Here is a 24192-nt window from a genome sequence, read left to right on the forward strand (position 1 = left end):
ACTTTCATTATAGATAGTGACATTATCTTGATTTAATGATTTGTTACTTTTGTTTTCTACAACACAAAAGTTGTATATGTATAGTTGCCTACTGTAATAAGCTTGCTGATCTGGAACTTTAGGAATGACTTGGTTTTGTTGATAGTCAAAGCAAAAAAAATTTGACCATCTCTCTGCTCTTTTAAAAGAGCAGAGAGATGGTCAAAATTCTCAATTAAACTGTTCTTCCTTCCTAAATTATTTTCAATAGCTATTTGGTTTCGAATTCTTTTACAAAATAAACATGCATTTGATTTAGGAGAACCAAACCCTAAATTAAAGTTGATTTTAAAAATTTTTTGGAAAAATTCATATCACTGGTAGATTGGGTTCCTTTTCTGCATACAATTTCCATACTGTTTTAATACTTTTAAGCTCTGATGGTAGATAAAGTTTTATAGCTTTCTTTCTGCTATAATGACTCTTCTTTCCAGGAAGAGTCTTTATAAATTCTATCACATCCTTTCACTTATCCTTAAAATTGTGGTTATTTTTATCACCACCTCTGTTTTCTTTTCTAGGATTACCATGTTTAAAGAAATGTTTTGCAATATTTTGAACATGTGTTTTACCAACATGTAAGCATTTTAGAAAAGTGTCTTTACAAACATGCACTAACTGTCTGTTTTCTTTTTCCATAAAATAACTATTTTCACAATTGGACCTATTTCTCATTTTTTGAGGATAAAATTGCTCTTTTTTTCTAGATTGTTGTTTTTTCTGAGCAGAAAAAAACTTTAATATATATTTGACTTGGTCACATTTTTTGATAGCATTATAAAAATGAGCATTAAAAAGGTAGAGGTCAGTATTTTTTATTTCAGAACATTTGTATGTCGTTTTGCATTCATGTTGGCAATAGTTTTTTTTGAAGGTGATTTTGGTCCATGCCTAAAAATTAAAATGTAAACTAACATATATATATATATATATATATATATATATATATATATATATATATATATATATATATATATATATATATATATATATATATATATATATATAAACCGAATCATACAAATTTATCTTATATATATAAAATAAATTTGTAAGATTCTGTTTATATAAAACTTTTAATATTCATAATATAAAAATACACAACATGCCTTTCAACTTGTTTTCTTTTCCTTGCGTCACCCAGCAGATTAGCATAACATTTGTGCAAAAGTGGATAAAAGCATAAAACTTTTTTTACACGTAGAAAATAAGTATACAATGCATTTAAGATATGGTGGCACGTTGAGTTATTTGGATCTCGTTCGTAAAAATCAAAATTGGATTTTGTGTTTTAAACAAAACGCAGACCAGATATATTTGAGCACGAGGACATTTTATGAAATATTTATATAATTTTCTATATCAAATAAATTTTTCTGTTTATAAATAATCTTGTTTTTATTTAAATTAATATGTTATCAGTTACCTATCTGATATATATACCTAAGAACTTCTAAAACTTTTCTGGTCTGCGTTTTGTAAAATCGCGAAACTCATTTTGCTTAGTTAAATAAAGACGTATAAATACGTATTTATACTAGAATGTGGAGAAGCTTCGAAATTTATAATGGAATCGGTTTTTTATTAATCAATTCGAGATTCAATTCGAATTTAAAAAAATGATTCAAGTTTTTTGAATTCTTTCTTGTTTTGATTTTGTTGCGTTTTTTTAGATATTTGACGCTTTGGCGAATCAAATTAATTTTGTTTATCCGTAAATACCTTTTAATCAAACGTTAACCAAGGCAAGAAACAGTTTAAAAATAAGTTTATTCAAATATTTTTTTCTGAAAAATATAATATAAAAAAAAGCTTAAACTTCAGATTTCGAGTGAAGATTTGCTTCGATTCGTGTACTAAAAATGCCGATTACAGGGCCCTAACCTGTACGTCCTTGGTTTTTAAGTAGTTTATAACCTATAAAGTTAATATATAGTTTAAAATTTTATACTTTTATCGTTTAGCTAGCTTCATTCTATAAAATGAATCGTGAAATATATATACATACATACATACATATATATATATATATATATATATATATATATATATATATATATATATATATATATATATATATATATATATATATATATATCAGTAGCATAGCTGCATATTTAGCGCTTGGAGCAAGTAAATTGGTGCGCCCCTCTACTCTCAAAGTTAATTGAGAAAAGTTCAAATTAACAATTGCGTTTTAATCACAAAGGTTATATAAATTATGGAATAGAAACAAAGTTGCACATCTTTCTAATTTATGCTTATCCACTTTAAGTAATTACATAAATTGGATGGGGTTGCTGACAGACTTTCTGAAGGTAATAAAAAAATTAAAAAAATTCCCTAACATTCTGTGCTCGTGGAGCATTTGCTCCAACTGCACCAAAACATCTACGCCACGGATATACATACATACCGGTATTTTCTGACCACTTTAGATCCTCTTTTAAAGCTAATTATTTTAAAAAAAAATTTAACCTTTTTTGTCAAAAGTTGCTAAATTCTGTGACGTTGAGGGAGTGTCTAATATAAACCCATTTTGCTGAATTTAGCTTAGACTACATATATTTTGTATTTAAAATCATACGTTTTTTATTTTAGCTTTATTGCTGCGTATTTTGCTTTTAAAATCTCAATAAATTTGCAATATTTATGCATTTTATTGTTACATTGAGTACTCTTTATATATTTCATGTATTATAAAAAACTTAAGATTTTCTCTGATAAATTAAAAAATTGGTACCTTGCTTGTTATTTTAATTTTTTCTAGGCTGCGGTTAGCTTCATTATCAACTTTCTCTAGTCTGCCCCCCAGATTAGACCCGCACCTTAAAAATATTAGGGGAGGAGGTGATTTTTAAAAATAAGACATTTTATATGGCTTTTATGATCAAAGTATATGTGCTGCTGCACAATGCGCACTTTGAAGTAAAAACCTTTATATTATTAAGATTTAATACCGAGGTTGAGTAGAAGTACTCACTGACGTTTTGTATTTTTGCACCCAAGTCGTTTCCGGATTAGTAAACAATCTTTCGGAGGACCTTCTATTTAGACACCTCTTTTTCAATATGTACTCCATTAATTTTACAAAAATGTAAGTATATACTAAAAAAAAGTAGATATAAATATTTTAAATAGAACTTTTAAAAAAATGTCATTCTTAGGATGGGGGTGGGGGGAACGCCTTTTTTTGGGGAAGAGGGTCATGCCCTAACACTTTCCCTCCTCATTGGCGCATCTGCAATTAATGTATATTATGTTCTACCTTCCCTAAGATTTTGGTAAAAATTATTGACACGGTATAAAATTTTCTAATGGTTTTATAAATCCAAGATGGCGGTAATTGCCATCTTGGATTCAAGCCAGTTCTGGTCATGCTACACTTTGCCATTATATCTTAAAATAAACAGCACGACTTTCTGAGTTATTAGCAAAAATTTCATCCTTTTATTCACTTGTGCACAATTCCATTCATTTTTAATGATAATCTGCTGCACTACTTAGTAAGACGGTGGCTTGCTTTTTTTCCAACAGTTATAAAATCTCGAGTAGTTTCAGTCATTTTCTTCTATGTGAATATTAAATAAAACTTGAAGTGCCAACAAAAAGTGCGCTAAATTTAAATAAAACACTCCTTCTTTTGATTGCTAAAAAATCATAACGTCATTTGATTCGCTGCGGACTTAGTACGTTTTGAAACTGTAACCCTGCGTGTTTTGAAAATGTTGTGATATTTTCCATAAATATTTTTAGGACTTAGGTCTTTTATTAGAGCTAATATTTAAATAGGTTATAGACTTCAGTATCTAGAATAGAGAAATGTAATTAACTCATTTTTTTTATTTTTGTGACTTAGCGCATTTTGCAGATGGGCTCCTCATTTGTAACTCCAATTTTGTAACTCTGACATTAAAATGCAAACTTCCGTTAATTTTTTAGAAGTAAATTTTAATAAAAATCTATCATAGAAACAGCATAAAAACTCCTTTGAAAAAAAAATCTCAAAAAATATTGAGATGATCTATTGAGCAAAGTCATTTTTAAATTTTAGGTTCTTAAAAAAATTATACTTTTTTTTATATCTAGAGTAGATTTGGGTAATTATTAATTATGAGCACCTTAAGCGAAAATTTTCATATTTTCAAAAATAATTATGCTGGATCCAAAATTTTTCGCAAATAAACAATTTTTAGGGATCCCTTCTCATGATCCACTTAGATATTTGGGCACCCAAAATTTTTTCTTAAAAACACAGAGGTTTTAAAAAAGTAGCAAAGGTGCTCATATTACCCAGACCACTTGGTAAAATGAGAATTTTAAATTAGCTTAAAAAATAACACTAAGTAAAAAAATATCAACCTGACAATTAGTACTAATTTTTGGAATATAATAATTCGTTATTAACAAAAATTATCATTAAAAGATCAAATTTGAAGCCACTTTTTGTCGAAACAATACTACCATGTTTTCCGCAGAAAAAAAAAAAATTTAGTTCGCTATTTTTTCAATTTTATTAACTCAAACCTTTAAACGATAAAAGTCAAACTTTTTGAATTTATATTACAAAAAAATATTTAGTATTGTTAAAATATTAAAATTTTTACTATGTTTTGTTTTATTTAAAAAGCAATTAAAACTACTGCTATTTTAGAACTTAAAACTAGGTAATTTCAATGAAAAAGACTGGGTAATTTGAGCATGCTCATATTACACAAAAATGGCATCCATAAATACAGTCTAAACTAAATGTTTCTATGCATTGTTTTTCAAACAATGGATTGGATTTTTAGCTAACATATTTTTCTTAATGGAAAAATTAATTTTATTTTTTTAGCACCAAAACTTCGCACCACAGATTTAGTGTTCAAAAACACAACACAGATTAGTGTTCAAAAACATGCGTGTAGAATTATATACGGAAAAAAAAGAAGGGAGCACACGAAACCCTTAATGCTTGACATGAAAATGATGAATATTTATGAAATAAATATTTATCAACACCTAATTTTTATGTATAAGTTTACAAATAACCTAACTCCAGTAAATTTTAATTGTAAGTTTAAAAAAATATAAATGAAAAGTATTTCCTCAGAACAAACCAATCAAATTTCTTTAAATTGCCTAAGAAACTAAACAAGTTTACAGAGTGTTCAATAACATTTCGCGGACCAAAAAGATGGAACTATTTAAAAAAAAAAGAAGCTAAAAAAGATAATATGGTAAAATCATTAAACTCATTTAAGTTGCTAGCAAAAAAACACATTTTTAATTCGGAGGAATTACAAGAACTCCGTTAAGTTTTATCAAAATAGTTCTACTTTTTTATTCTTTGAAAAATTAATTGTACATATCTTTTGTAGTTATTTATGCAATGGTGTATATATTTTAAATCCTTGAGTATTTAAATTTGAAGTTTTTACATCTTACTTTTATCTGCAGTTTATTTGAACATTTTGACGACATTTTATTTTTTCAAGGGGCTCTATGAAAAGATTGTGGTGGTATTTTATCACCCATATCTTCTTTGAGTCCCGGTCTGTTTTTTAAATTATCTTATTTGTTTATATATTTTATTACGTGATAATCTTATGTAACTTATTTTATTAAACAGCAAAATATATTCTAAACTAAAAAAAAAAAAAAAAAGATTTATTTATGCGTTGATGATATTATTTTAACAATGCATGAAATTTAACAGCGTTTTAATTAGACGATAGCCGCTAGTTTCAGCATATAAATTTACGCTAATTGTGCTGGTTCTTGTTATCATCACATAAAGTCGATTCAAAATATACAAAGCAACTTTAACTTCACTGCTTACATCTAAGAAATCTTTAAGTATGCTCATATTACCAAGGTGCTCATAATTCCTTTATCTACCCTAATTATTTAACTTACGGCAATATAGTATAAGCAAGTACTAATCACACTAATTTAAGAAAACTCAAATCAAGCAAAAGCAGTTAGAATTGTATTTGGAGCTAATAAAGCTGCTCCTTTTGAACCTCTTTTATGTTAACTTGGTGCCTTAAATATTTTGCAAACTTAACACCCATTTAGTTGTACAGTTCATGTATAAAACAAAATGTGGACTGTCTCCAAAAATTTTTAAGCTTATTTTGAAGAAACGCACCATAAGTATTCTACAGGATTTTCTAAAAAAACTTTGTTGTACCAAAATCTTATTCAAAACTGAGTTCTTATGCAATTCAAAATTGCGGGCCTTTTTTTGTGGAAAAGTTTACAAAGAATATTTCGCTTTATCAGTTTAAAATTAAATTAAAGCGGTGTTTATTACGCACAGGTGTTGATTTATCTTGTTTTTTTTAAATAGATCGATAAAATAAAATCATCTAAAACACTACATCAACTAAAAAACAATGTAATTAATTTAAGTTAATCTTAAATTCAATGACCCTGTAAGTTCAAAAACTTAATTAAATAATTACTGACATTAATCATTATCATTAACCGCATTGTTTTTTAACTTTGTAGTTCATTGTATTTTTTGTTTTGTTTGTTTGTTTGTTTGCTTTTTCAAATTTATTTATGGTATTACCTATAGGTAATACCATAGATAAAACATCTACCATCTTAATTAATACATTAATTAAGATGATCTCATTTTAATGTTAATATTTTTGTAAACATTTATCTTATTTCTTAATTTATACTTTATACTCTTGGAAAAAATTTGGAAAAAATATATATTGTAACACGGTGCTCGGCGATAAGAAAAAAATAATGTCTTCTTCTTGCTCCGGCCGTTAATTTTATTTGTAAATTTATGTAGGTTGTAACATTACTTCAACGGCAAAATATAATGTTCAAAAAAAAAAAAAAGAATTAATCAAGGACGTATTATTAGATGGACTTTTAACTCATTGTTTAAAAGACAAAATATGCGAGCTAGCAGGTCCAATTAGTGGAGGTAGTTAATGTTCCGACTATATGAGAATCCTAAGCGACTTCCATGTATCTATATATCTAGACTGTCAGTCTGACGGTTCTTAGAATTCTAAAAAATGTCGATTTAGTGACATTTTTTTGGAGTTAAAATTACAACTCAACAAAAATTAGGGATGCGTTGTAAATCCTTTGATAATTGGTTGTGTGGATCTTGCTGTTCTACTTTGGTCGACGATATGTGCAAAAAATCGCCAATACAAAGCTTTTTTAAAGAAAAGCAGTATTTTTTTGATAATTGAAAAAAATGTTTTTAACTTAATTAAAAAATATATTTTCAATTTCATTAACCATTTAGCATAGCGAAAGAGTGATAGTCAAAGAATAAAACAGTTGACTAATAATATAAATAAGAAATAATACTATTTATATTTAAAAAAAGACCTTTTTTTATGTGCTACTCTTTGTTGTTATCATTGGCAAACCCTCAAACTTTTTTTTTGAGCCCGGGGTAACGCCCTTCTTGACTATCAGTAATAACTGATATTATAGCATCATTTTTACAACTAAATAACATTTAAAAAATAGTTTTCATTATTTGTGACTTTAGGTTTGTTAATGCGTCATTGGGGTTTATATAGCGACCGAACATATGAAATGGTATTAAAAGTCCGGTCTAAATAGACCGACTAAATAGACATTTGCAATTATCGAATACTAGCTTTTATTTTCATTATTTTTTGTTTAAAATATCAATTTTCAATTCTGTATGTTTCAGAAAAAAAAATTATCAATATAATTGTCTGTATGTTTCAGAAAAAAAAATTGAAAAACTTTTATTTATGCGAGATAAATGAATGTTTAAAGTTTAAGTGACCGAACTTAGGCGATTTTACGGTAACCAGAAAAAGTTTATTTTTTACAACAAAATCATTTGTTTGATTCTTATCAACTGTACGTAAAAATAAATAATATTTTTACATGTTTTATATTGATACCACACTAATTACAATTTGATCTCATAGCATTTACATTAGCAAAAGTGCTCACAATTGTTATACAAAATTATTTTACAAAATTACTTTTAGCATATAACAAAACAAAATTTTTCCAGTTTTTAAAACTAATAAGTTTTTTGATAATATTGAATAGTAATGAACATATTGATATTCAATGATAAAAATCAGCGAGATATTTATTGCACTGATAGATATTGTTGGGTAGATATGTGTAAATCCTACTTTTATGGAAACATTATATTCAACAAAATTTTGTGCCACACTTATTGAAGATTTCTAAAGAGTGGCATGGTATAAACATGTTTTGTTATGCTATTTTTTATAAATATGTATCCAGGCCTACAACATCAAGGGGCTCGTGCCCAACTTTCTTTCTAACGAATCTTTTTTTTAAAAAAAAAAAAAAAAGAAAATTCTAAATATAAAGGACTTTTTTTGAAAAATTTGCAATAGTTACCTCAACTCCCCCTCCCCTTCACTTCGAAACCCGTGTCGTTGGTCATGGTATCAACATAGATGTTTTTTAAATACTTGAACAGTTTAACTTTAATTATGCGTGATTTTTTAAACATTATTAAATACTTTCTTTTATCGTATTGATATCGAAATCTTAGTCAAACTTACTGCATCAAGTTTATATTAAAGAAATGCTATGTCAATTTTCTTACCTACTCTCTCATCTTATATAAACATTTTTGGTTTCAACAAAGCTAGTCAACTAAGGTGGAGGAGGAGGTCATTCCACGTCAATTGTTCCATTGGTCCCCACTCAACAATCTCAGATTTTGATAAAATTTTGTCAGTATGTAGTTAAACATGTTTTATGAACATTTCCAAAGTTTCAGGTCAAAATGCTTGTTAATTCGAATTTTGTGGTACTTTTTGTAAGGCTTACTTGAATTTCAATATCAGTCAGTAGCCACAAATGGTATTTTTTGGGTCTCATAATTTTGCAATGAAAGGATAATATATCTAAAAAATTTGGATTCTGAGTAAACCGAAGGTACAGATTGCAAATTATTTAATACAATTTTCATATCATGCCTAGAATTTAGTTTATGGTTCAATAAATAGTGTCACAAAAATTCAACACCATAAATTTTTATTGTTTTTTTGTAGGGTCATATCTCCATTACTATAGGTTTTTCAGTATTGTTTTTTTTTTCTGAAGGTTCTACGTAATAACATGATGATATGGATAAAAAATTAGCTTTTTAAAAATTGCCCATGTTGAATGTTATGAAATCTATAAGGCGACAAAAATAAAAGAAAAATTCATGTGTACCAGTTTTTTATTTTATTGCATCACTCAAAAGAGCTCATTTTATACTTTTAAAAACAATGAAAATTATGATGGAGAGATTCTTTCTATAAACGAAAAAAATTAGGTCAATATCAATTTTTCAAAGTTTACGATTTCGTATTAAACATAAGGATTTATCATACTGCATTAAAAATAAAGTTTGTTCTACCAAAAATTGAAATATTTTGATATTCAAAAAATATATTTTAAGTATTTGCTTGAGTTATTTCAGAAAAACAAATCAAGAACATGTGAAGCACAGTAGTGGGACTTAACTGCAAATAAATAAGTTTTTTGACAAAATTCAATTTTAAGACTTTTTTTGTAATTTTATTCTATAACCATTTTATTTATAAGGGGCTGTCCATTAGGGTGTCTCGAAAATTTTTTTTTTTTGAAAATCAAAATGTGGAAAAGTTCAATCGTTATCATTATGTATTAGTAGCTTATAGTAAAAATATTAGCCTCCCAAATCAACTCTAAGGTAAAGAAGGTGGTTTTAGACAATTTCTATATAATATAACTTTACCTGAATAATATATTTTAAAGTTCCGAATATAGATAGTTTTAAATTTAAAACACTCACAAAAACACTGGTTTCGATTTAAAATATATCTAATAGAATAACGAAGATACAGATTTTGATAATTTCAGATAATAATTCTAAATTGAGTTGAAAAGCAACAAAAACGTGATTGCAGTTGTAATACTTGTTAGATGTTCTGCAGGTACTTTTTTGTAACTTTCTTGGATACTTGTTGTCTGTTTTTACGGACAACCTAGAAAATAATAAATAAAATTAAAAAAGCAGGTTATTTTGTAAAATAATTAAATAATCCAAGCAATAAAATTCCTAGTATTTGAAATTATTAGTTTATTTTATTAAATAAAATGATATGGAAATACTTTGAGAAATTTTGCAAACATTATTGTATAGCATGCCCGTACATTGGGTTGGATAAGTGGTTGTTAGGTGTAAATTGTTAAATGCAATTGACTTCCTTTTTTTTGTTATTAAAAATGAGCATGATATGTGTTTGCTAATCTAAATTGCCTAATTTTTCAAATACGACCCCTCCCCCTAACAGTTTACACACTACAGGTCTGTAAAATAATGTTTAGTAATTACCTGAAGAGTATCCTGAAGTCTATCCTCGTTATGTGTCCTTCCAATAAAGTCTTGGATCAGCTTTATGTGACCTTCTGCCCTATCATTTATCACTGCAAGCTAATTTGCACAAGCAGAAAACTTGACAAATGACTTAGGAGCTCTCTCACTTTCGCAAGAAGCTATACCTTTCTCCCTCCACAGCAAAAGCTCTTCCTTAGTGATTTCTAGGAGAAAAAAAAAGAAGATAACTTTGCTCAGTAACAAAATCATCAAGAGATGACATTGGTACAACGACTGGCTGGATTCCAGGTTTCTCAAGCACCATATATTCTTTTTCTGGAACGGCAAAAGACAACAATTTGTTAAGGATGTTGTTCTTAACGTCGGTTCTAGATCCCTGTCAGCAAGAGACAAAACTACAAGCTGGGGAGCTAGATACCAAGTGTGCCGTAGAAGGCTTTTGTTGAGAACTTTCCCAATCTCTGCATAGGCTTTGTAATCATCTGACATTTGGAGCTGGTAAGCTATCTTAAAAGCTCTTAGGTCATTTGAAGAAGCTTGAGTTGCCATAGGACTCTTCAGAAAGAATAGACCATGGAAAAACACAATATAATTTGAAGCAGTGTTAATGTTCTTGAGAGTAGCAGGCTCTACTGTTTTTGAATCATTCGGATGATAGTTCTTTGTCATCTGCAGAACAAGAAGGTAAAGACAGTCACTCATAAACCTGGCCTCATGGTGAGCTCCCGGCTGCTTAAAGAAGAAATTAGATATACCTGCACCCAGGAAGTAAGCCAGTAGCTGGCAAAGATACTCGTAGTCTCCTCTTTGGAAAGTGTTTTTCTGAAGTGCTGTGGTGCAAAATTCTTTAGTTTCAACTGCAAGTTGGTGCAAAAGAGTACCTGGTCAAAATGCATCTTAAGACCATTTAAATTTGACAATTCTTTCAAGCTTATTAACTTCTCTATGTGTTTGCGGCCATAGCTTCTGAAGTAAAACATAGAGGTGTTTGATTGGACTTTTTGATGTAACAAAAACAAGTTCCATGACATGAGACACATGTCTCTCATAAATGTGATGTCTGCACATTAGCCAGAGAACAGGCCTCTCCAAATCATGAACAATAACTTATATAATCTTATAGCTCCATTGTTCTTTCCTGTGTTGCAAGCTGTGGTGTCAGCACACACCCCAATAATTTGATCTGATAGCTCATAGTATTCGAGGATACTTTGAATGGCAACAGCCTGGTCGCTTCCCTTGAAGCTTTTAATTTTCAAAATACCAAGCAGAAAATCGAAAGGATCAGCTTCAGGAGAAGAAATGCTTATAGCTATTCTCTCATGACTTGTGAAAATTGCTTCTTTACTGGTGTACTGCCTCACAATTTTAGTATCAAAGTGAATCACTAGCTTTAAGCCTATTACTTTGTCCATGTTCTGCTCTCGGATGATCTGGGCTTCTAACTCTACTACAGTGTGTGCTTTCTTAGTCAGAGTTGATCTTGAGATCTTCAACTCCTCAATGTTAATACCGCCAGCTTTATAAAGAGATGTCAATAAACAGGTTTCTGGTCGAACACCAATACCACATCTTGTCATGATTGGGATCCAATTGTTTAGGAGTTCATTCATACTTAGCTGAAGGCTAACTTTTACTTCCCTGAAATCTTTTGGGTCTTTGTAGGAGGCATAAAAGCTTCATCAGAGTCTCGAAGGTTATCACTGTCTGTGTACCAGGAAACTTCAAACTCTCTTTGTTCTAGTTCTTCTACCTTCCTTTTATTCTTTTTTTCTTAATTTCTGAGCTTTTCATCTTGTGAGCGCATTTTTTCTTCCATTATTCTTATTTTCTCCACAGTCAAACAAGCATTTTTTTGAAATGTGTTATCAATACCCGCCATCTTGACCATACGTCCATTGAGACAGTGCTTTAGAAATTCAATGTCCTCTTTTTGAGCCTCTTTGTTCCTTAATGGATCACCCTTTATCAAGTTAAAGATGTTGGTCTTATGAATTGGGAATAAAAAGTTGCTTTCATTTAGAAAGTTGTTTACTTTCTTGCAGTAGCTTCCTTCTGGTAGACTTAGAGTCTTGAGTCTTTTTAGAAATCGGTACTCATTGATCTTGTTGGTAATTTTGTTTCGAATTTGCTGCTCTGTGAGAATGAAATTGTTGTCGAATCCAGCTTTTCCCCACAAGTTTACTAGTTCTCTCAAAATGCAAACACCTCTGATTGTCTGACGCCAATTCTCTTCACACGTTCCTTTTGCTAACTTGCTGCATTTCAGATAACTTTTTCCAGAAGCAAGGACACATCCAACTTTACAGTTCATCTTGGTAGTGCTAAGAAAATGCCAAATGGCTAAGTAAAAACAAACAGATAAAATTCAGAGATTTTTTAGACGTTACCTAGTTTCTTTTCTAATGTTGAGCCAGTAAAACCGTCTGAACATTCCAGTTGCTCCAAATCGACCTCCAGTCGTTGGAGGTCGATTTGGAGCAAAGCTTTGCAGTGGAAAGCCTAACAAATAAAACTGTCTACGCTTTCTTGCAGCCTGTCTCAAATCTTCAGCTGGCTCTAGTATTGTATTGTAGCATTTTTTTCCTGAAGCCATTGTCTGAAAATATAGCTAATACAGTTTATAAAATTATATATATTTATAAATTTATAGTATAAAACATTGCTTACAGTACAGTAGTTTCCCAGTCGGCATATCTAGTATTGTAAATACTCGGAGTATTGGTCACGTATAACATACCGCCGTTGATACCAGAAAAATACGCATTTAGTTTTAAGTTTCGAATTCGAGTTCAATACCACTTATTTATCAAAAATACGTATTTATAATATTTGATCAAAATCGGAATTATATTGAACCCTATTTTGATCAAATATTAACAAATAATGGAAAAACAAGATTCTTTGCTTTTAAAGCGCATGCTTAAACTGATATAGCGAAAATAAAATTTAAATTAAAAAGGTTTCTTGAGAAATTTAGTAAATTATCTCCAGTACAGTTACAGTACTTTTTTGCACTAAAAGAGTTACTAAAACTTTATCATAAAAATATTTATTACTACTTTTAAATTTATTAATTTAGTTTTATGAAGTCCTAAATTAATATAATTCAAATATACTTTAAATCCTATCATTTCATACCTTGCTTATTTTATTCCGTTGATTACTATTTTATTGATATTTCTGTTATGCTATTACCTTTTTTTGTTCTGTTTTAGAAAATTTAGAAAAATAAGTTAAAATTTTGAGCCAGCACTGACATTTTAATTGTTGCTAAGCGTTAAATTTTGTTATTAGGATTGCAGTTCTTTTATCTGTTTTTTGTTCTTTATTCAATAAGTATTTGATTTAAATTAAATATGATTATAATTTGATATTTTATTACGAGATATATGTCTTTATGTATGAATATATATATATATATATATATATATATATATATATATATATATATATATATATATATATATATATATATATATATATATATATATATATATATATGTATATATATATATATATATATATATATATATATATATATATATATATATATATATATATATGAATCTTTTTAGATTTTTTCATGTTATTTTTAAATTTTTTGTTCACGCAATTCAAGTTATATATGTTTATAGTTTGCATATATGTTTATATTATGTTCAAAATTAAAATGTTTTTGATAAATATATGTATGTGGTAATATGTGTTATATAATTGTTTTATAAATGCATTTTTAAAATAGTATAAAATGTATCTATTGTGTATATAAATATTATAAGAAGTGTTTATATATGTTATATAAATTTAAATAAATATATTGTGTTTTGTAGTTAGTATATATGTTTATATTATGTTGTTTCCATGACATCGAAACAACATAATATAAACATATATACTAACTATAAAACACAATATATTTATTTAAATTTATATAACATATATAAACACTTCTTATAATATTTATGGACCATGTTTTCAAAGTGTGTGACTTGGCAAACGTGTTGAGCAAGATTTTGCATAAAGTTGTTATTTATGTTACTAATGTTGTTACATTTGGCTTACCTTTATGTTGGTGTCTATTGCTAAAAATTATAAGTGGTTTTATTATTGAAACTCACTGCTTTTAATCGTTCAGTAAAAGCCACTCAAGAAAAATCATTTTGCCATATATACATTTTGTTTATATCTTAATTTGAATTTTAAGAACCATGACGTACCAACATAAATTGTTTTCTAAAAGCTAACATGAAATAACAATATTTAACAACTACTACTCTCTTATCATGACATCTTATCACTATCTGATATATTGATTTGTGATTCATATATGATGTTTTTCTTTGTATTTACTTATCCATTACATTTTTTCATTTCAGATTTATCATATAATGGATTTATGCAATATAAAAGAATGAATATATGTAAATTTTTATGAATTTTTTAAAAACATCTGCTAATAATTAGTCCAGTGAACGTTCAAACTTCAATGTTGCATATGTCATCTTCAAGTAGTTTCTTGGCTTTTCTAAATGTGTTTCTTATTCACATGGTTTTACAAGCAAGGTATGCAAGCAAATTTGAGCTGAAAATTTTTTTAGCCTTTAAGGAGAATTGGCGTTACACTTTTTTAAATTTAATTTGTTTAAATATAGTAGTTTTAACAAATAAATGTTTGTTTGTTCTTTGTTTTTTTACTTATTTGTTTTCAGATTCTCAAGAACTTGGCAACTTATCTAAGTAAGTTTTTTTTTTCTTTTTAGTGCAATTGGAAAGAGCTGAAAGTTATTTTTTAGAGCAATTGAAAAGAATTAAAGTGCTTTTTAGTTACTTCATACGGTATAACTGATACTGATTTGAGTAAGTTTACTATTTTGTTTTATTTTATATTCGATTTATTTGATATTTGATATATGTTATATTAGATATATATTTTATGTATTTAACATGGAAAACTGACTGTAATTTGTTGACACAAAAGTTTATAAACATAAATCTGCCTATATTTCAGTATATTTTATATTTCTCTGTATCTTTATAAATATTCTTTCTTAGAAAAAATAAGACTAGAAAAAATAAATAAATTTCTTTGAAAGTAGTTGAAAAAAATGATGTATTTCCATATTTCATTGTGTAAAGTGTAATACCACTTTTTAAAGGTATGTGAATAGATATATAGGGGAACATGGGGCAAGATGACGACTGTTTCAAAAAACGCCTGTATCTTAGTCTGTCCCAAAAAATAAAACTTACCTTTAGCTGGTGATGTAGCGATGTAATAAATCAAGTCAAACGAGGATAAAAAGTTTTTTTCTCAATGTCGGAAAAACTTTTTTAATACTTAGCTTTCGTCACAAAAATAATATTTAAAAAGAAACCATTGATAAATCTAGTAAAATTAATCTACTTCCCTTTCAGCTAAAATCAACTGTTATATTTAGTTTTGCTTAAGAGATAACTGTAGGTCGTCATCTTGCCCCATTCGTCATTTAAATAATTAATTTAGAGTAAAATATACTGATTGACAATGCTTCATTTTTTTATACAAGATTGTGCATTTATTATTTTTATGCATTAAGGTAAAATTGACTTTGTGCATTGTAGTCTAGATTCTTTTTTAATTAAAAATAATTGATGTAAATAAATGTTGTTTAATATTTTTGATAAACGACTAATGTATGTAAACATATAAAAAGATATGGATTTCAATAAATCTTAAGTTTAAATAAAGTCTTTGATTAGAAAAGATCACAATTTGTAAGATTCTTTTACTTTCATTTATTCAGTTGCAGCAATATAAGATTACTGGTAATATGTTTAATGATAATAGTTAAATTAAAATAGATAGTATTAGGCTCAACGAAGTTATAATGTAAATGCTTATAGGCAACTTGAAAATAGTAGTCAAATGAAAAAAATAAATAATTTCTAAGAAATATTTTACGATTTGCTTGCTATTTTATGGTATAATTGTTTAAATTGTTTAACTATAATTGTCCCTCAATTGTTCAAATATTGTAATAAATAAAATCTTTTCATTCCAAGTATTTAAGTTAATAAAATATTTTATTAAGTTGTGGTGTTATTTGCCAGTGTTACTACATTGTGTTGTCTAGCCTTTTTATAATCTTTTTTAATTATTCTGTAGACACAGAGTATATATTTTCTGTTATTATTATCCTAATTCTACTAACAATAAAATGCAAATAGTACTTTTGTAATTAAAAATTTTTTTTTTAATTTCATTTTTTAGGTATTTGCAGGCTTTACTTGACTTTCCGTTTCTGGTACCTGTGTTGTGACAGATTTTAAAAAGAACTCAACTGATGTTAATTGCGGTCTTCGTCTTTGACTATAAGCAATGATGTTGCTGATAGGGAGTCAAAGTTAAAATATTTACAGATATATTTGTATTTAATTTTTTAGATAATATATCAAGTTATTAATGTGTTTTTATTGTTATTAATGATTTAATAACTCATAACCCGTATTACGGGTTGCTTTCTGCTAGTCATTATCATTATGTTATGAATTCATATTAGTTAATAAAATTGTATTGAATATTCTCTGGTTATCGTGTTTTATACGTGTTTAAATGCGAGTTTGATACTCAGTTGGCGTCGTATTGTATACCTGTCTCTATACGCATCTGATGTCTATTTTTAATGCGCGTTTGACACGAAAAAATGGCTAACAAATATTCGTAAATAATGCGTATTCTGGAAAGTTTTAAATGCGCATGTAATACCAGGAAAATATCGTATTGAATATTCTCTGGTTATCGTGTTTTATACGTGTTTACAAGAGTTTCAAATGCGAGTTTGATACTCAGTAGGCGTCGTATTGTATACCTGTCTTTATACGCATCTAATGCGTATTTCTAATGCGTATTCGACACGATAAAATGGCTAACATGCATACCACATCGATACGTATTTAAACGAGTTTCTAATGCGCATTTACAACTAAATTTGCCGACTGGGTTGTTTCGTAACAGCAAATAATACTATTAAAAAATACTTTTTTTGCTAAGCAAAAAAAATAAGCGTATCATGCATAATAAATATCTACGCTTAGCAAATTATTTGAAAAAAGCCGCTTAACGATTGAAAAATAAACTTAAATGAAATGAAAACTTATTTTGTAAAACTTTCATATGCCCGCGCGCAATTTTTATGTTAGGAGAATTAGCAAACAAATCTTTTTTTTTTTTTAACGTCTTATTTAAATTATTTAGTCAAATTACTTTTTATTTTTTAATAACTTTTGTCATGTATTATAAATAAAAATGTGTAAATAACTAAAAAATAATTATGTTAATAATTTTACTATAACATTTACATTAATTGAAAAATGTGCATGCTAAATTCTTCTAACATAAAAAAAGTTATTACAAAATAATAAATTTGCAATATAATATTCTATTAAATAGAATGAACTAAACCACCTTCTTTACCTTAGAGTTGATTTGAACGGCTGAAATTTTCACTACATGCTACTAATACATAATGATAACGATTGAACTTTTCCACATTTTGAATTTCGAAAAAAAAAAATTTTTGAGGCACCTTACTGTCCATTAACTACGTCAACAATTTTTTAGCAATTTTTAATCTATCCCCTTGTCAACAACTTGTTCAACTTTCAGAACCCCCCCCCCCCCATCCTTACTCCTCCTCCCTCTATAAATTTACCTCAAAAATTAATTATCCCCCTTCTCGAGAAAAATAAAAAATAAAATGAAAAACAAAACAAAAACATTTTAAATAGGAGTAATAGTAGTAGTTTACAACTTTAAGAAAATGCGATTCAAAGTAAAATGTTTAGAAAAAAAAATGTAACTTACAAACATTTTTTAAATATATATAACCATTTAAAATTGCGAAGGCTCGCTCTGAACAAAAAAGCGAATAGGAGTAAAAGTGATTGCTACATGCAAATTTCTTGGTTTAAACTTTTTTCATTGCATGATAGAAGGTAAAAAAAAATTAAATTCATGTAACCTATCGAAAAACTGCAAGTCGGTATTATGTCAATAATAAAAAAATCATTCCAGTTATTGAATATAAGAGAACAAAGAGAAAAATTAAAACTGATGATGGAGGATAATATTCCTAGATGTTTTCTGAAATTCTTAATATGATAAAGAAGTCGTAGTTATTGAAATTTTGACAAGATCTTAATGATCTTCTTTCACATAACAAGTTTGTATTTTTAAGTTGTTATATTACGAATAATAATTGTAATAAACTTAAAAAGTATTTATATATATATAGTTAATCATCTGTAAATTATGAAATATATATATATATATATATATATATATATATATATATTATATATATATATATATATATATTCTATATATATATATATATATATATATATATATATATATATTATATATATATACTGTTTTTGCATGGACAACGCTAGCATTTGGGTAATTTGGGATAACGGGTAGCAATTGATAATATTACACAGGTAGTGAGCAACGAATGGGTACCCGTGTACCCCGTCGACTGCCCTAACCCAAGATAATGTTAAATATTTATCATAATTTATGTACAGTGCAGAGTCACGATCCGCGAATGTGCCAATCCTCCTTACTTTAACTTTCGACCTAATCCAATTTCACATTTAAAGCAAACTATTTCTAATAGAGTCTAGTATAAGAAAAAAATGCATTTGTATAAACCAAGGGTTGGCAATCTTTTAAGACGGAAGAGCCAAAGTTTAGAATTTATAAAATTTTTCCAGTTTTTAAAGAGCTACTAACAGCTTTTTTTCAATATTATAAAAGTATTTTCGCATGGAGCTAAAGAGCCGCATTTTAACATCGAAATTTTAACATCAAATTCGGCTTGCTAGCAACAGGTTGCCGACCCCGAAAATGTGCCGAAAATATATAAAAGAATATAAAAAGTTTGGTCACAGTTTCCTTAACAAATCCATTTATGAGAAATATGGTAATTAAAACGCCATAATTTTTGATAAAACAGGGCCGACGACACTTTTTTTCTAAAAGAAAATTTTAGATATACAAGACTTTTTTTAAAAATTTACCTCCCACCCACCCCTCCCACTTCGAAACCCTTGTGGTCGGCCCTGTAAAATTGTTTAATTTGTATAATCATTCTACCTTTAAAATGTTATATTAAAATTATAATTTTAATATAACATTTTAAAATTATAATTTTACAATCTAGTTTTAGTTAATTTAAAAATTTCATTTCACATACCGATGTTAAGATATTTTCAAAGGAATGCAAAAAAACTTCGCTCAAAACAATCGCACAAACAGGAAATATCTAACTTATTTCCAGAAATTGCATTATAAGAATTTGGTTAAGAATCTTTTAGGTTTATTTCTATTGAGGTAACTAACATCTAAATAAAAACCCAAGCTTGGATTCTTACAGAGCATATTAAATAATATAGTATATTATAAAAGTATTTTAAAAAGTAGTCGTTGCGCAGTGAAACCTTAAACCCAGAGGTTCGAGGTTCAACGCCGGTTCTAGCCCCAAAAGCGACATTGGCAAGGAAGCGTGAACTTTCAAGTTAAATGCTCTTCCGCGGTTCTTGTGATAAAACCGTAAGAATTTCCGGAAGTAAGTTATAAACTACAAAAAAATTTTCCGTAATTATTACAAATTTAAAAAAATAAAAATCCCTGCGTTAGGAATTGCTATAATTATTGATTGGTCAGGACTATTTGCTAGCCAAAAATCACGTTAACTTTAATTTTAAATTCAAAATATACAGGCGAAAGAAGTTAGTTAAAATACTGTCAGACTTGAAGTCTATGAGTATAGCAAAGAATTCGTATTCCTTGGTGTTGATGGTAAAATTAATCGTGAAACATTATTTGTAAAAGGAGTAAAACACATTATGGTAATGTTGTATTAAAGAGGCATAGAAAAAAAACACATGTCTGCAAGGAAATGTTTTACTCGCATAGCTTTATTTCTTGTTGGATCAACAGGAAAAAATTAGGCTTGAGTGCCGTTATAATTTTTATATAGGTTATGAATTTGATTTATTTGTTAATATTGCTGTTATTAGGCGGATATTATTTGAGATTAAAAACCGTAAAAAGGATAGTCAAGCTATTAACACCATGAATGCAACTCCAGAAATTACAATCGACGTTCCTATATGGTATGACCATATCTTCGGGGATTGTGCAAAACCGCGTAACTAGCATTGTATAATACCGCGTATCTACAGTACATTTTTTTTATTGGAGAAGTTTAAAACTTTATATTTTTTTATTTTACATATATATATATATATATATATATATATATATATATATATATATATATATATATATATATATATATATATATATATATACATATATTTATATATTTGGGTGATGACTTTTATACAACCTCGTTTCCCTGTATCATAATTTGATGAGCTTTCATTTAAGATTAAATAAAATATTACATTCAAGGCGATTTGATAAAAAAACCTTACGCACAAAATGATTTTAAGAATTTTATTTATTAGCTTTTTTGGCCAAAAGTTTGAAGTCACTGTAAGCAGATACAAAATTGAACACAAGGTGTAGAGTCACATACATACAACATTATATAGGATCATCAAACGCCCAAGGAAGTCAAATATTCACGATAATGTCATTAGAGTGAATGAATAAACTTGCACAACTTTGATGACATGCTCGCAGCACTGGTTGCTTCGGGCAGTGTTGATTGGAGAGTCATCTGTTTTTCAGCGGGTTTTCAAGCAACTGAGAGCTTTTGGGTAGTCATTTAGAGCTTCAGATAGTTCTTCAACGCGAAACAATTGACTGCTGAACCAATGATCAGCCCATGAGTAAGAAATGAATGAAAAGATTTTACGCAACCTGATCCGGGTTTCTGGCATCAGAATAAACGCAAGAAGGGCTAGAATGGCACAAGAGTTCCAGCGTGCATTGCTGATGTTTGGGATATGTTTGAAATTCACGAAGGAGATCTCATTCCTCTCAGTTAAGTGACAGAAGACACGAGTAAGATGGTAGAGAAACTTCATGTCATCTCTTCAGCCACCTGTTTCTCAGTTTTACCGTTGCTAAAGGCTGCTTTCAATTTATCGTAATTGCTCTTCAAATCCTGAACAAAGAAATACTCGATGTTTGGTGATTTAGTCGACCCATAGAGCTCATTGTCCATAACAATGCGAAAACGCGGTCTAGCACATGGTGCTGGCAACTGATGAACTTGGGTTTGGGGTGACCTTTTTCTTCAAACATTTGCTACTGCCGAACAACAACGCCTGTCTTCTTGCCGGTATTCACATTTGATGTGCCGGCAACAATCATCACAACTGATACCCACAGGTTGAATTCCTCTAACACATCCTAGAGTCCTTATGACATTGTTTGAGCTTTCCAATCTTTCAATTTCAGCGCAGTCAACTTAATTTCTTTAGATTCATTCTCGATGACCACGGCCCCATATACAAAGCCCTCAATGTTTTGCCGTCAAAGTGTATGTTCCACTTCTCCAGATGAAACGTGCTCACCAAGTGTTTCTTCACCTGAGCAGCTCTCGTGTAGATAGCCTTGTGGATTGGTGATTGACATGGGGTTGGGATTTTAATGCCCTCACCAGAAACCTGGAGGCACACCACTGCTGTTCCGTGGGACGACAGCTTTGAGCATGTAACAAGACTTCTTGCAATGCCTGTTAGGTTATACTTCCGTTTGCTAATTGATGCCGCATTGTCATCTCCCAAAGACTGTCTGTACTGTTCTCGGATAAGTCCGTGCTACTTTCGGAACAATCAGGTAGCGCTAAGCTTGTAAGTGTGGGCTCAGTCACTTCAATTGCCCTCTTTCGCTTGGATGGGTTCATCGTATTGGCACTTGCAGGTTTGCCAGTCGAATAACCAATGTGAGCTTTGCTCTTAATTTTCAATTTGTAGAGGCTCTCATCCTCTTTGCACAACCATTCGTCTTTCATCTTGGTTATGCCAAACAGTTTATTCAATGAAGTTTTTTTTTTCTCTGCAGCGCTTGCACTATGTGTTTTAGGGTGGCCAAAATACAAAAAAAAGTTGTCTCAGATTTTTGAAAACTAAATTTCTACTGCTTTAAAATACTCAGATTAAGAAAAATACAAAATATTTTTACTCTGGTGATATTAATCCTAGAGATAGTGACAATCAAAGTTAAAAATGGTTGCCAAATTTAAGTTTTCAAAAAAAATTATGTTTTTGTTTTTCTTGCAGTGTTTTGTGAATAATTTTTTTCTTCTGCTAATTTGTTTATATATTAAAGAGTATCAAATTATATACGTCTTAAGATGCTCAAAAAAATTTTTCTTTTTTCAATTTTCATGATGTTTTAAGCCAAAAAAAAAAGTTTAAACCATAACTTCCAACTTCCCAAATGTTAATTTGATCAAAAGTCTACATAAGACTTTGTATTCAATAATCAATTGAAAATCTTAGTTTATTATTGATAATTGACATTTAATTAGGTAATTATTTGCATATATGTTATTATCCTATACTTAAAATTAACATTCCATGCTTGAAATTAACATAATTAAAAAAAAATAATTAAAAAGAACAAAACCTTATATATTCAACTAAAATTAAAAGCAATGGATTTTACAACTAAAGATATTATTAGGTGTTTCAAATATTCAACAAAAGAAAAAATTTAAACAATGCTTTACTTTTCATAACCTCTAGAGTTTGTATGAGTAATGGTAAAAAAGAAAACTGGGTACAAAAGTTAAATGAACTTGAATCGAATTACCAAAGATTTTGGAGAGATTCATCAAAAAACAGTTTTTTTTGAAAAGAAACACAAAAAATGGTAGTTTAAAATAGACTCTTTGTCATTGGAATTGGCACAAAATATAAAAGGCCGACCAAAAAAAGATTTTGATGATATGAGTAAGAGAAGTAAACGTCGGATAATCGCAGGAGAGCATACAAACTCAAATTTTGATTCAATTGAAAAATCATTGCTTATAGCCCGTAGAAAAGTATATAATCAAAAAGATTTTCTTTACTCAATGTGTTAACACATGTCATAAAAAATCTTAAAGATTCACATCATATGTTTGTTCAGTTGACAAATAACAACGACAAAATAACAGCTGAAGAAGCGGCTGCAATAACAATTGACGTAGATTGTAACGTATCTGGCTATAAACGAATCTAACAAGCATCTAAAATAAGATATCCAACTTATTTAACAGTTGAAAAAGCACTTGTGTGGTCCACAGGATAATCACTTGGAAGTCAGTGAATTAAGAGTCAAAGTAGATTTACAAGCACTTATGAATCATACCGCTAAAAGAATTGTAAAAATGAGGCAAAAAGAAATAATGGATTATTTGGATACCAGTAACAAACTAAGTGAAAATATGTTGCTTTTAAATAGTTGGGGTATGGATGGATCTACTGGGCAGGTATTGTATAACCAAGCATTTTCCGATTCTGTTGACAGTCAAGATTCAAGCATGTTTGAAGTTGTAACAACACTTTTGAGGCTTAGTGTGTCAAATTCAAAAAATGACTTTTTATGGACCAACTTAATGCCTCTTAGTGTAAGATTTTGTAGGCCAATTGAACTTCATTTTTATCAAAGAAACTGTCAAAGTTGTTTTAGGAAAAAAACATCAAATAGAAAATGAAATTTTGGATTTGCATTCAGTGATTATTGATTTGGTTAATGGAAAGTTTGTTATTATTCAATTCTATTTTGAGCATGATTGATGGAAAGGTTTTACCAATTATAACAAACACATCGTCAAGGC

General features: G+C 28.7%; 1 long non-coding RNA gene across 2 annotated transcripts; it reads left to right on the forward strand.

The window, feature by feature from the left end:
- The first annotated feature begins 14292 nt into the window (after nt 1-14292).
- Nucleotides 14293-16848, forward strand: LOC136077662 (uncharacterized). 2 transcript variants are annotated; one of them, XR_010637161.1, is made up of 3 exons: nt 14293-14968; nt 15166-15262; nt 16656-16848. It is a non-coding gene; the product is annotated as an uncharacterized LOC136077662 (long non-coding RNA). The 2 variants fall into 2 exon arrangements; XR_010637162.1 differs by lacking the exons at nt 14293-14968; nt 15166-15262 and adding an exon at nt 15269-15561.
- The last annotated feature ends 7344 nt before the right edge of the window (nt 16849-24192 follow it).

The sequence above is a fragment of the Hydra vulgaris genome, chromosome 03, assembly GCF_038396675.1.
Source record: "Hydra vulgaris chromosome 03, alternate assembly HydraT2T_AEP".
Classification (NCBI taxonomy): Eukaryota; Metazoa; Cnidaria; class Hydrozoa; order Anthoathecata; family Hydridae; genus Hydra; species Hydra vulgaris.